This window comes from Heloderma suspectum, chromosome 5, assembly GCF_057233095.1.
Source record: "Heloderma suspectum isolate Gila_16-S chromosome 5, 16-S_ref, whole genome shotgun sequence".
NCBI classification, from domain to species: Eukaryota; Metazoa; Chordata; class Lepidosauria; order Squamata; family Helodermatidae; genus Heloderma; species Heloderma suspectum.
The window spans coordinates 233733185-233743956 of NC_139462.1; positions in this window are offsets into that span (position 1 = coordinate 233733185).

A 10772-nucleotide genomic window follows, 5' to 3' on the forward strand; every position below is an offset into this window, starting at 1 on the left:
AAGCATTAGTAACAACAAAGCTAGCGGAGATGACAGTATTCCAGCCGAGCTATTTAAAATCCTAAAAGATGATGCTGTTAAAGTGCTGCATTCAATATGCCAACAAATCTGGAACACTCAACAGTGGCCACAAGACTGGAAAAGGTCAGTTTACATTCCAATTCCAAAGAAGGGCAACGCCAAAGAGTGTTCAAACTACCGCACAATTGCGCTCATTTCACATGCCAGCAAGGTGATGCTCAAAATCCTACAAGCTAGGCTTCAGCAGTATGCGAACCGAGAACTACCGGAAGTACAAGCTGGGTTTAGAAGAGGCAGAGGAACTAGAGATCAAATCGCCAACATTGGCTGCATCATGGAGAAAGCAAGAGAATTCCAGAAAAACGTCTATTTCTGCTTCATTGACTACGCTAAAGCCTTTGATTGTGTGGATCACAACAAACTGTGGCAAATTCTTAAAGTGATGGGAGTACCAGACCACCTTACCTGTCTCCTGAGAAACCTGTACGAGGGTCAAGAAGCAACAGTAAGAACCAGACATGGAACAACCGAGTGGTTCAAAATTGGGAAAGGAGTACGACAAGGCTGCATATTGTCACCCTGCTTATTTAACTTATATGCAGAGTACATCATGAGAAATGCCGGGTTGGATGAATCAGAGGTCGGAATTAAGATTGCCGGGAGAATTATCAACAACCTCCGATATGCAGACGATACCACCCTAATGGCAGAAAGCGAAGAGGATCTCAAGAGCCTCTTGTTGAGGGTGAAAGAGGAGAGTGCAAAAGCTGGTTTGAAACTCAACATTAAAAAAACGAAGATCATGGCATCTGGCCCCATCACTTCCTGGCATATGGAAGGGGAAGAAATGGAAGCAGTGACAGATTTTACTTTCTTGGGCTCCAAGATCACCGCAGAAGGTGACTGTAGCCATGAAATTAAAAGACGCTTGCTCCTTGGGAGGAAAGCTATGGCAAATCTAGACAGCATAGTAAGAAGCAGAGACATCACCTTGCCGACAAAGGTCCGTCTAATCAAAGCTATGGTTTTCCCAGTAGTAATGTATGGCTGTGAGAGCTGGACTATAAGGAAGGCTGAGCGCCGAAGAATTGATGCTTTCGAACTGTGGTGCTGGAGAAGACTCTTACGAGTCTCCTGGACTGCAAGGAGGTCAAATCAGTCCATCCTAAAGGAAATCAACCCTGACTGCTCATTGGAAGGACAGATAATGAAGCTGAAGCTCCAATATTTTGGCCACCTAATGCGAAGAGAAAACTCCCTGGAAAAGACCCTGATGCTGGGAAAGACTGAAGGCAAAAGGAGAAGGGGACGGCAGAGGATGAGATGGCTAGATAGCATCACGGATGCAATGAATATGAACTTGAGCACGCTCCGGGAGAGAGCGCAGGACAGGAAGGCCTGGTGTGCTATGGTCCATGGGGTCACCAAGAGTCGGACACGACTGAACGACTGAACAACAAAGGAGGAAGGCAACATTACATGATCAATACAGTTCAGGTAAGGATGAGAACATGCTGTTCAGCTTCAAGCAAAGCCACAGAAGTGGGGCAGGGCGGCCAGCTGATAATGAATGATATGGAAAGGAGGATCCGCAGCTGACAAAACCGGGCCTGCCTGCTTGAAATGTGCAAACAAACAGAGAGGAGGAGAGAAGGGGAGGTGCTGGTGGAACATACATGATGCACAGGCAAGCAAATGTCATTAACAAATGCAAAACAGAAATTGGCTCATTCATGAAACAACGCGAACGATGCGTGATTGGGGAAGTCATCCCCAGCACCGGCCACAACAATATCCTGCTCCTGCTCCCCCTCCCCCCACCCCCCTCGCCATCCACTCCTGGTGAAGAGACCAGCGGTGCTGGCTGCTCTTGAATTTCTGACGCTAGCTGTGGTGGGATTCCACTCACAATGCTGCCCTCCTCGACTTTACTATCAGTAGGCAAATCGCTGTCCAGCAAAGCTGCCATTATATGTCATGATGAGTTTTCACCACTGCCTGAATATACCGTTTCATTTCCACCTTGAGGCTGCAAAGTTCAGTGCCTGAAAAAGAGATCAGGATCGCAACTTAGCAGTGCGGCAGATTGGCGGTCAGCAAGCGGGCAGCAGAAGTGTCATATCCAGTGTCAGATTCATTCCTGTGGACCGCATTATTTGCATTGCCTTTCTGGAAGTGAATAGTGAGTCTCCAGACTGAAATGTCATGTCACATTTGCGTCTACTGGTATGTAATTTCAGTGACTGCACACCAATACCAAGAAAGAGCACCTGGCATTTGAACAACCGCAGTGAGAGCACCCGAAGGCAAAGAAGGCTCCCCTACTCCGATTGGATGTGCTGCACAGTGCTTTGTGCACATGGGAAAAATACATGGAACTGAAAGAAGAGCTTTGCCATAGTTCAACAGAAACCACCACCACAGACAGAAACACAAACAGAACTAGCAGCAGTGCAAAAATTTAAAATACAATACCAGATAAAAATAAACTGAAAAACTAAAATGCCTGGGACAATAAAAAGGTCTCCACCTGGCACTGAAACAAGTACAATGTAGGCACCAGGTAACCTCTCTGGGAAACTCATTCCACAACTGGGGTGCCACAACAGAAAAGGCCCTCTTCTTAGAAGCCATCCACTTCACTTCCTTTGGCAGGGGGTCCTGGAGAAGGACTGCTGAAGCTGATCTTAGGGTCTGGGCAGTTGTATATGGGAGGAGATGATCCTTCAGGTAGCCTGGCCCCCAGCCATTTAGGGCTTTGAATGTTTGTACCAGCACTTTGAATCAGGTCCAAAAATGGACCGGCAGCCAACGCATATGAAAGAGTACTGTCATAATATGACCACATTGGCCGGTCCCTGTTAATAGTCTTTCTGCCCTGTTTTGGACCAGCTGAAGTTTCCAGACTGCTTTCGAAGGCAGCCCTACGTATAACATACTGCAGTAATCCAAACGAGAGGTTGTCAGAGCATGATAATTGTAGCTGGGCTCTCTCTGTCCAGAGAAAGACGTAGCAGATATATCAGCCTAAAATGATCAAAGGTGCCCCGTGCCACTGAGGCTACTTGTGCCTCCAGTGTAGGGATGTATGAAAGTCACTTACCTTTTTGAAGGGTGACATTTGCGGTGGGGGGAGGCGCTCCGTCCCTCCCCCCGAAATTCTGGCTGGAGGGGGAGGCGCTCCGTCCCTCCCCCCCAAAATTCTGGCCGGCGGGGAGGCGCTCCGTCCCTCTCCCCGAATCCTGGCCGTCTGGCTCCGCAAATGGCGGTGGCCATAGCCACCGCCATTTGCGTCCCTGCGGTCAGCTGTGATAGGCTACATAAATGTTTACGTAGCCTATCACGGCTGATTTAACCCCCCCCCACCAAAAACGTGCGTACGCAAATGATGGCGGCCATGGCCGCCGCCATTTGTGTTCCTTATTTTGGCACGTCTTAGTCTACATAAACATTTATGTAGACTATGACAGCGAAAATAAGGGGAACGCAAATAGCGTAGCGTCTACGCTATTTGCGTTCCCCTCATTTTCGCTGTCTTAGTCTACGTAAATGTTTATGTAGACTAAGACGTGCCAAAATAAGGAATGCAAATGGCGGCGCCCATGGGCACTGCCATTTGCGTACGCGCGGGTTTTTTTTTCTTTCAAATCAGCCGTGATAGGCTACGTAAACATTTATGTAGCCTATCACGGTGTTTTTTTAAAAAATGTAGCCATGATAGGCTATGTAAATCTTTACATAACCTATCACATTTTTTTGTTTTTTTTAACTGGAAATGGCGGCGGTGGCAGCCGGTCGGAAGACTGGCCGCCGCAGCCGCTGCCGCAGAACCACCACCGGAGCCGCTGCTGCCAGGAAGGTTCGCCGAAGGTAAGTCCCGTCCCGGGGGGGGGGCGGGGGGGCAGACCGTTCCGCCACTGATTTCGGGGGGCTGAATGTGCTGGCATTCGGCCTCCCCGAGATTCGTGGCAAAATTCTCTGACATCCCTACTCCAGTGACAATGCTGGATCCAAGAGCACCCCCAAACTATGAACCTGATACTTTAGGGGGAGTGCAACCCCTCTAGAACAGGCTAAACATCACTTAGCCAGGCAGACGAAGCAACCTCTAACAGTACCTCCGTCTTGTCTGGACTGAGCCTCAGTTGACTGGCTCCCATCCAGCCCATTACTGCACCCAGGAACTGGCTCAGAATGCCCACTGCCTCACCTGGATTTGATAAAAAGGAGAGATAGAGCTGGGTGTCACCTGCATGTTGATAACACCTCAGTCCATAACTCTGGACAACCTCCCCCAGCGGTTTCATATTAAATTATCATAAACAAGAGTTCATAGACTTACCAAGAGAATTCAGATCTGGTAAATACCCATTAAAGATGTTGATCTCTGCAAGGTCTTGTCAGCTAGGGCCTGCTTACAATACCAGGGTAGGCCTAATTAATGCACCTCTTGTGCGCACCATTCCTGACCTGAACCTTTAGCCACCACCTTGGGCAATAAAAAATGGTCTGGCATGACGCCTTATCTTGCAGCTGGGCCAGATCTGAAGCTACACTCCCCATTGTCATGGCATCTGTTGCAGAGTCAGGCTGCACTAGGGATGTATGAGAAATTCATTTCATTTTGGTTTTGATCAGGATTTCACCCAGGTCGAACCTTCCAGACTGAAGACAGACTGAGACACAATCTGCGGTAAAAGTCACTACAGTACCGGGCTTGCAATGTGATTCTTGGAAACCCCCCCCCCCATGCAACGTGTTCAAAAGCATGCTTATGTTTTAAACAGCATAAATTTTAAACATGTGCACAATAGGTACGTACATTGGGGAAAATATGTATGGATTTTCATGCAAAAAGGAAAAAAAATAAGCTCACAATCTGAGACGCAAAGGGTTCACACAACACGCTAACCCACCATGGGTTATTGCGTTGCCTGAAGGCAGCAAGTTTACTGCAGGGTGGGTTAACATGTTGTCTGAACACAGTGTATTTTCTGCAGGGTGGCTTGTTAACCATGCACTGTGGTTTATTTTCCTTTTATTCACCTTGAGAAACCATGTCTTGTTGGGTTGTTCAGGTTAGTTAACAAGCCACATTGCATGGTTAGCGAGCAACCCTGCAGAAACGTACTGTGTTCAGACAACGTGATAACCCATCCTTAAGGATGTCAGAGAATTCCGCCACGGATCTTGGTGAGCAGGCATTCGGCACTGGCATTCGGCCCCCCAAAATCCATTGCGGAATGGCCTGCCCCCCCGCCCCCCGCGGATCCCCCCTGGGACAAGACTTACCTGGGGCGGATGTTTCGGACGGTGGCGGCTCCAGCGGCGGCTTCGGTGGCAGCGGTGGCGGCGGTGGCTGGTCTTCTGACCGGCTGCCGCCGCTGCCATTTGCAGTCTGTGTGTGTGTGTGTTTTTTTTTTACATAGACATGATAGGCTACGTAAAGACTTATGTAGCCTATCATGTCTGGGTTAAAAACAAACAAACAATTAGGGATGGCGGAGAATTTCTCCCCGAAACTTCGGGGGGCCGAGCGCCAACGTGTTCGGCCCCCCGAACAAGTTTCGGGGAGAAATCCTCCGCCCCCCCCCCCCCCGGGACGGGACTTACCTTCCCTGAATGTCCCTCCCGGCGGTGGGTCCGGCTGGCGGTTCATCCGGTGTTCGAGCGGGGCGGGAGCGGCAGCCGGTCTTTCGACCGGCTGCCGCTGCCGCCATTGCAATAAAAGAAAAAAAAAAAAGTCCCCTGATAGGCTAGATGACGATTCACGTAGCCTATCACGGCTAGATTTGCAAAGTCAGCTGTGAATCGTCACGTAGCCTATCATGGGTGACTTAAAAAAAAAAAAAAGTGTGTACGGATAATGGCGGCCCCCCTAGGGAGCCGCCATTCCCATTCCTTATTTGGTCGCTGTAGTCTACGTAAATGTTTACGCTATTTGCGTTGCCCTTATTTTCGCCGTAGTCTACGTAAACATAGACTATGTTTATGCCCCCTATGGGGGCCGCCATTCGCGTACGTGCTTTTTTTTTTTTTAAAGTCACCCGTGATAGGCTACGTGACGATTCACGTAGCCTATCACGGCTGACTTTCCAGATCTAGCCATGATAGGCTACGTGAATCGTCACGTAGCCTATCAGGGGACTTTTTTTTTTTTTACTTTCGTGTTCGCGGCCGGGCGAGGCAGCAAGCCTCCCCCCCGGCCTGAATTTCGGCCGGGCGAGGCGGGAAGCCTCCCCCCCGGCCTGAATTTCGACCGGGCAAGGCGGGAAGCCTCCCCCCCCGGCCTGAACTTTGCGGGGGGAGCAGCGAAGCGCTCCCCCCCACCGCGAACAAGCTGTGAGAAAAGGTAAGTGACTTTCGTCCACCCCTACAAACAATGTGTACGCAAATGGCGGCTATGGCCTCCGCCATTTGCATTCCTTATTTTTCGCCGTCTTAGTCTACGTCAGTATTTACGTAGGCTAAAACGGCGAGTCAAAAAGGAACGCAAATAGCGCCCACTATGCTATTTGCATTCCCCTTTCTTTTCGCCATCTTAGTCTACGTAAATATTTATGTAGACTAAGACGGCGAAAAATAAGGAACGCAAATGGCGGCGGCCGTAGCCGCCATTTGCGTACGTGGTTTTTTTTTTTAAACCCAGATGTGATAGGCTACATAAGTCTTTATGTAGCCTATCACGGCTGTATACAGGGAGGCAAACGGCGGCGGCTATTTGCGTCCCATTTGCGTCCCTGCTACCCAGCGGCCAGATGTCCGGCTGCTGGCGTAGCTGGCCGGCAGCTCTGCGGAATCCCTGCGGAGCGGAGCCAGCCGTCGAGGATTCCTGGAGGGAGGAACGAAGCGCCTCCCCCCCATCGAGGATTCTGGGGGGAGGGATGGAGCGCCTCCCCCCACTTCACAAAAGATTCCGCGAAACGGTAAGTCACTTTCGTACATCCCTACCCACCTTGCAGAAAAAGCGCTGTGTTCAGGGAACATGGTAACACACCCCAGGGGCATTGCTAAGTTCTTAAAAGATCTGGGGCAGAGGCCCATAATACAAATCTGCATATATATATATATATATATATATATATATATATATATATAATATCCAAGTCTAAGAGCACCTCATATATATATGTGTGTGTGTGTGCATGTATTTGTGTGGTGTGCATGTGGTGTGCTAGTGTGTGTGTGTAGATTACATACATGCATACATACATAAGAAGTGTGCACTGATCCCCCCACCCCATTTCAACTCAGACCCCAATTCAGTGTTTTGGAAAACTCTCCTTGGGCCAATTTGTATTTGGACCACTTCAGCTCAGCACTAAACTTGGGTATGCTTCCTGTTGACTACCATGGGAAATTAGAAAAACAACAACAGCTGTAACTTTTTTCTCTTGGTCAGAACTGGATGATAATTTCAGGCATAGTAGCCCCCTAGAAGGGGATTACACCTGCCCAATGCCAGAAAAATAGGTGCAGGGTTTATATTTTGATTTTCTTTTAAGGGGAACTGCCAATAACATTTTAATTCCTTGGAAGAATTGGATAAACATTTCAGGATTCATTGCCCCATCAGAGGAGATCGTGTCTGCCAAATTTCAGAATGATAGCCATGAGGGTTTTTGTGCTAGGGTGGCCTTGACATTTTGAGGTTTCCAAAAGAGGACATACTTATCTTCCTATTTTCCTTGTAGACCATTGTTTTGAAAATTACAGACAGCCTACAGTTGTCCCTAAGTAAGAAACCAGCAAATTTTCAGCAGGATAGGTGCAGCAGTTCATGTGGAAGGGGAGTTCTCCAATTTGGAGGAGGGAGTGATTTGTTTCCCATTCACCCCTTCCCCAATAGTTTTTGGATAAGTTTGTCTGAAAATGCACAGGTCATTAGAGGTGTCCCCCAAGCAAGAAACCTGAGAAGTTCCTGAAGGATTTACATGCATGCAAATTTAGAATGACTAGAATTAAGTTACATTTCACCAATGTTAGCAGCAGGGGAACATGGGTGGGAAGTTGCTATTGCACTCATGTTCTGTTTGTGGGTTTCCCATGGGCATCTGGTTGGCCATTGTTTGAACAAAATTCTGGACTAGATGGACCTTGGTCTGATGCAGTATGGCTTTTCTTATGTTCTTAAATATAAAGTGCCTCTGAGCATATAACGAATGCTTTTCGAAGTTATGGAGAAACTCTGAGCATGTACTAAGTGCCTTTCCCTCACCACTGAAGTTAGAGTTCATGCAAAAAACCCAGACAAACCCACAAATGACAAAACATGCATAGGACTGAGCTGAAAAGGTAGTCAATTCATTAGGTGGAATTGGGTAGGCACTATATTAAGCTTGCAGTACCATGCTCACAACTCAGGTCTTATTTCTGAGTAAACACGCAGAACATCAAGGTGCAAACCTCCCTTCAAAAGTAACTTGTGCTAGAATCCTATGCACACTTTCCTGAGGGTAAGCCTCATTAATCATCATGGGACTTCTGAGTAGGGATGTCAGAAAATTCCGCCATGGATTTTGGGGGGGCCAAATGCTAGCGCATTCGGCCCCCCGAATCCGTGGCGGAACGAAGCCCCCGACCCCCCACCCCACGAAAGGCGCGTGAAATGGACCACTTACCTAGTGCTGTCCGCGCTGACTTGCGAAAGGTGGCCGCACTGTGGCCGCCATTTGCTACTTCATCATACCTGTGATAGGCTACGTAAATACTTACGTAGCCTATCACGGCTAACGCAGGGACGCCATTTGCGTCCCTGTGGAGGCTGTGATAGGCTACGTAAGTTTTTATGTAGCCTATCACAGCAAGCAAAAAAACCCAACAACAGCGTACGCAAATGGCGGTGGCTATGGAAGCCGCCATTTGCATTCCCTTTTTTTCGCCATTTTAGCCTACGTAAATATTTATGTAAGCTATTACGGCAAAAAAAAAAGGGGAACGCAAATAGCGTCCACTACACTATTTGCGTTCCCTTTTTTTCTCCATAATAGCTTGCGTAAATATTTACGTAGGCTAAAATGGCGAAAAAAGGGAACGCAAATTGCAGCTGCCGTAGCCGCCATTTGCGTATACTTTTTTTTTTCCTGCCGTGATAGGCTACATAAATATTTATGTAGCTTATCACGGCTAAATACAGGGATGCAAATGGCGGTGGCTACGGCAGCCACCATTTGCGTCCCTGCAGGCTGCCCAGAGGCTGGATGTCCGGCTGTGGGCAGACCCGGCCAGCGGCTCCGCGGAATCTCCATGGAGTGGAGCCGGCCAGGTCAGGATTTCGGGGGGAGATGCGGAGCGCCTCCCCCCCACTGCGAATCACCCCATTGAAAAGGTAAGTGACTTTCGTACATCCCTACTTCTGAGTAGGCATACATAGGAATGTATACATTAGCAATATTTATCTCCCCTCCACCTAAAAAACAAACCAAAAACTCCTATTTGTATTAAAGCTTTCTGTTCATAGGAACATAGGAAGCTGCCTTATACTGAGTCAGATCCTGGGTCCATCTAGCCCAGTATTGTTGACACTGACTGGCAGCAGCGGCTCTCCAGGGTTCCCAGCAGGATTCTTTCTCAGCCCTACCTAGAGATGCTGGGGATTGAACCTGGGACCTTCTACATACCAAGCATGTGCTCTACCACTGAGGTACAGCCCTTCCTATTGCCAAATAATGGCAACTGACAAACAAAACAGCCCCAGATTTGTTTCTCTGCAACCATGTGAACCCACTTTTCTCAAAGGCTTGAGTGAGGAGAAGGAGAAAAACCGACCCTCTTGTCTGTTTGTATAAAGTCAAATACAGTTCAGAACTCCTCTTGCCCACTGAAGAGAATTCTCTTTAAGAATTCCCCATGATATGCTCTGGGTGGAAAAAAGAAGAAAAAGAAAGAACAGGACAGGGGAGGGGAGGGAAGAAGAAAAGAAGAATGGTGATTGGAAATGTGGGGGGGGGGCGGGTAGAGAGAATTCCCTAAGTCAAGTGGCTCCTTTCAGAGAGGTGGTACATCAGAGGAATTTAGGAGGCTGTGGAGGGTTTGTAAGGACTGCATGTACTTGAATTGACTTTATGAGGTGAGGTGGCTGAAGGCTTTTTCTAGCTTTTTTAAAAGTGTAGAACGTATTTAAAAGCCTCAGCAGTTCCTCGATCATGACGCTACATAGTCCTAACCCTCCTTTTGGAATAATTTGAGCCCTACAGCTATTTAAGGGAAATTAAAGTGGAGGGGGGTGGGGAAGAAGTTTGTGGAGGCTGATTGGATCCTTTGTTGTACTGAAGCTACTAAACTTCTGCAGAAGCCAAAGGTTCCAGTTTGGGGCAGTAAAATCAGATGCTGTGTGAAATACCTGTATTTCACATGGAGCTTTTTCTTCCCTTCCTTCTCCCTCTTCAAAATTTCATTACAAGCAAGCTCCCAACAGCGGGCATGTAAGAGAAGAAAAGTAGGGGGAACGAAAAAACACCACCACCACCACAAACAAAACAAAAACAAGAACGCCACACCAGAGATTAGTGTGTGACCTCCTTATGGTCACCTGAAACACCTTCTGATTAGGATCTCTAATCCCCTGGGTGACTTGACAGTTTTTACTTTTTGTTTTAGTCTTTGAGAAAAAGAAATTTACCCATGGCTAGGACAAAAGGCACTGGACCTAACTGTCTGTAATTTGACAGGTTGAATCAGCTCCATGGGGGCTGCCAGGTCCCCAAATTCCATGCATGTATGTGGAAGCACAAAGAAATAAAAATAGCTCT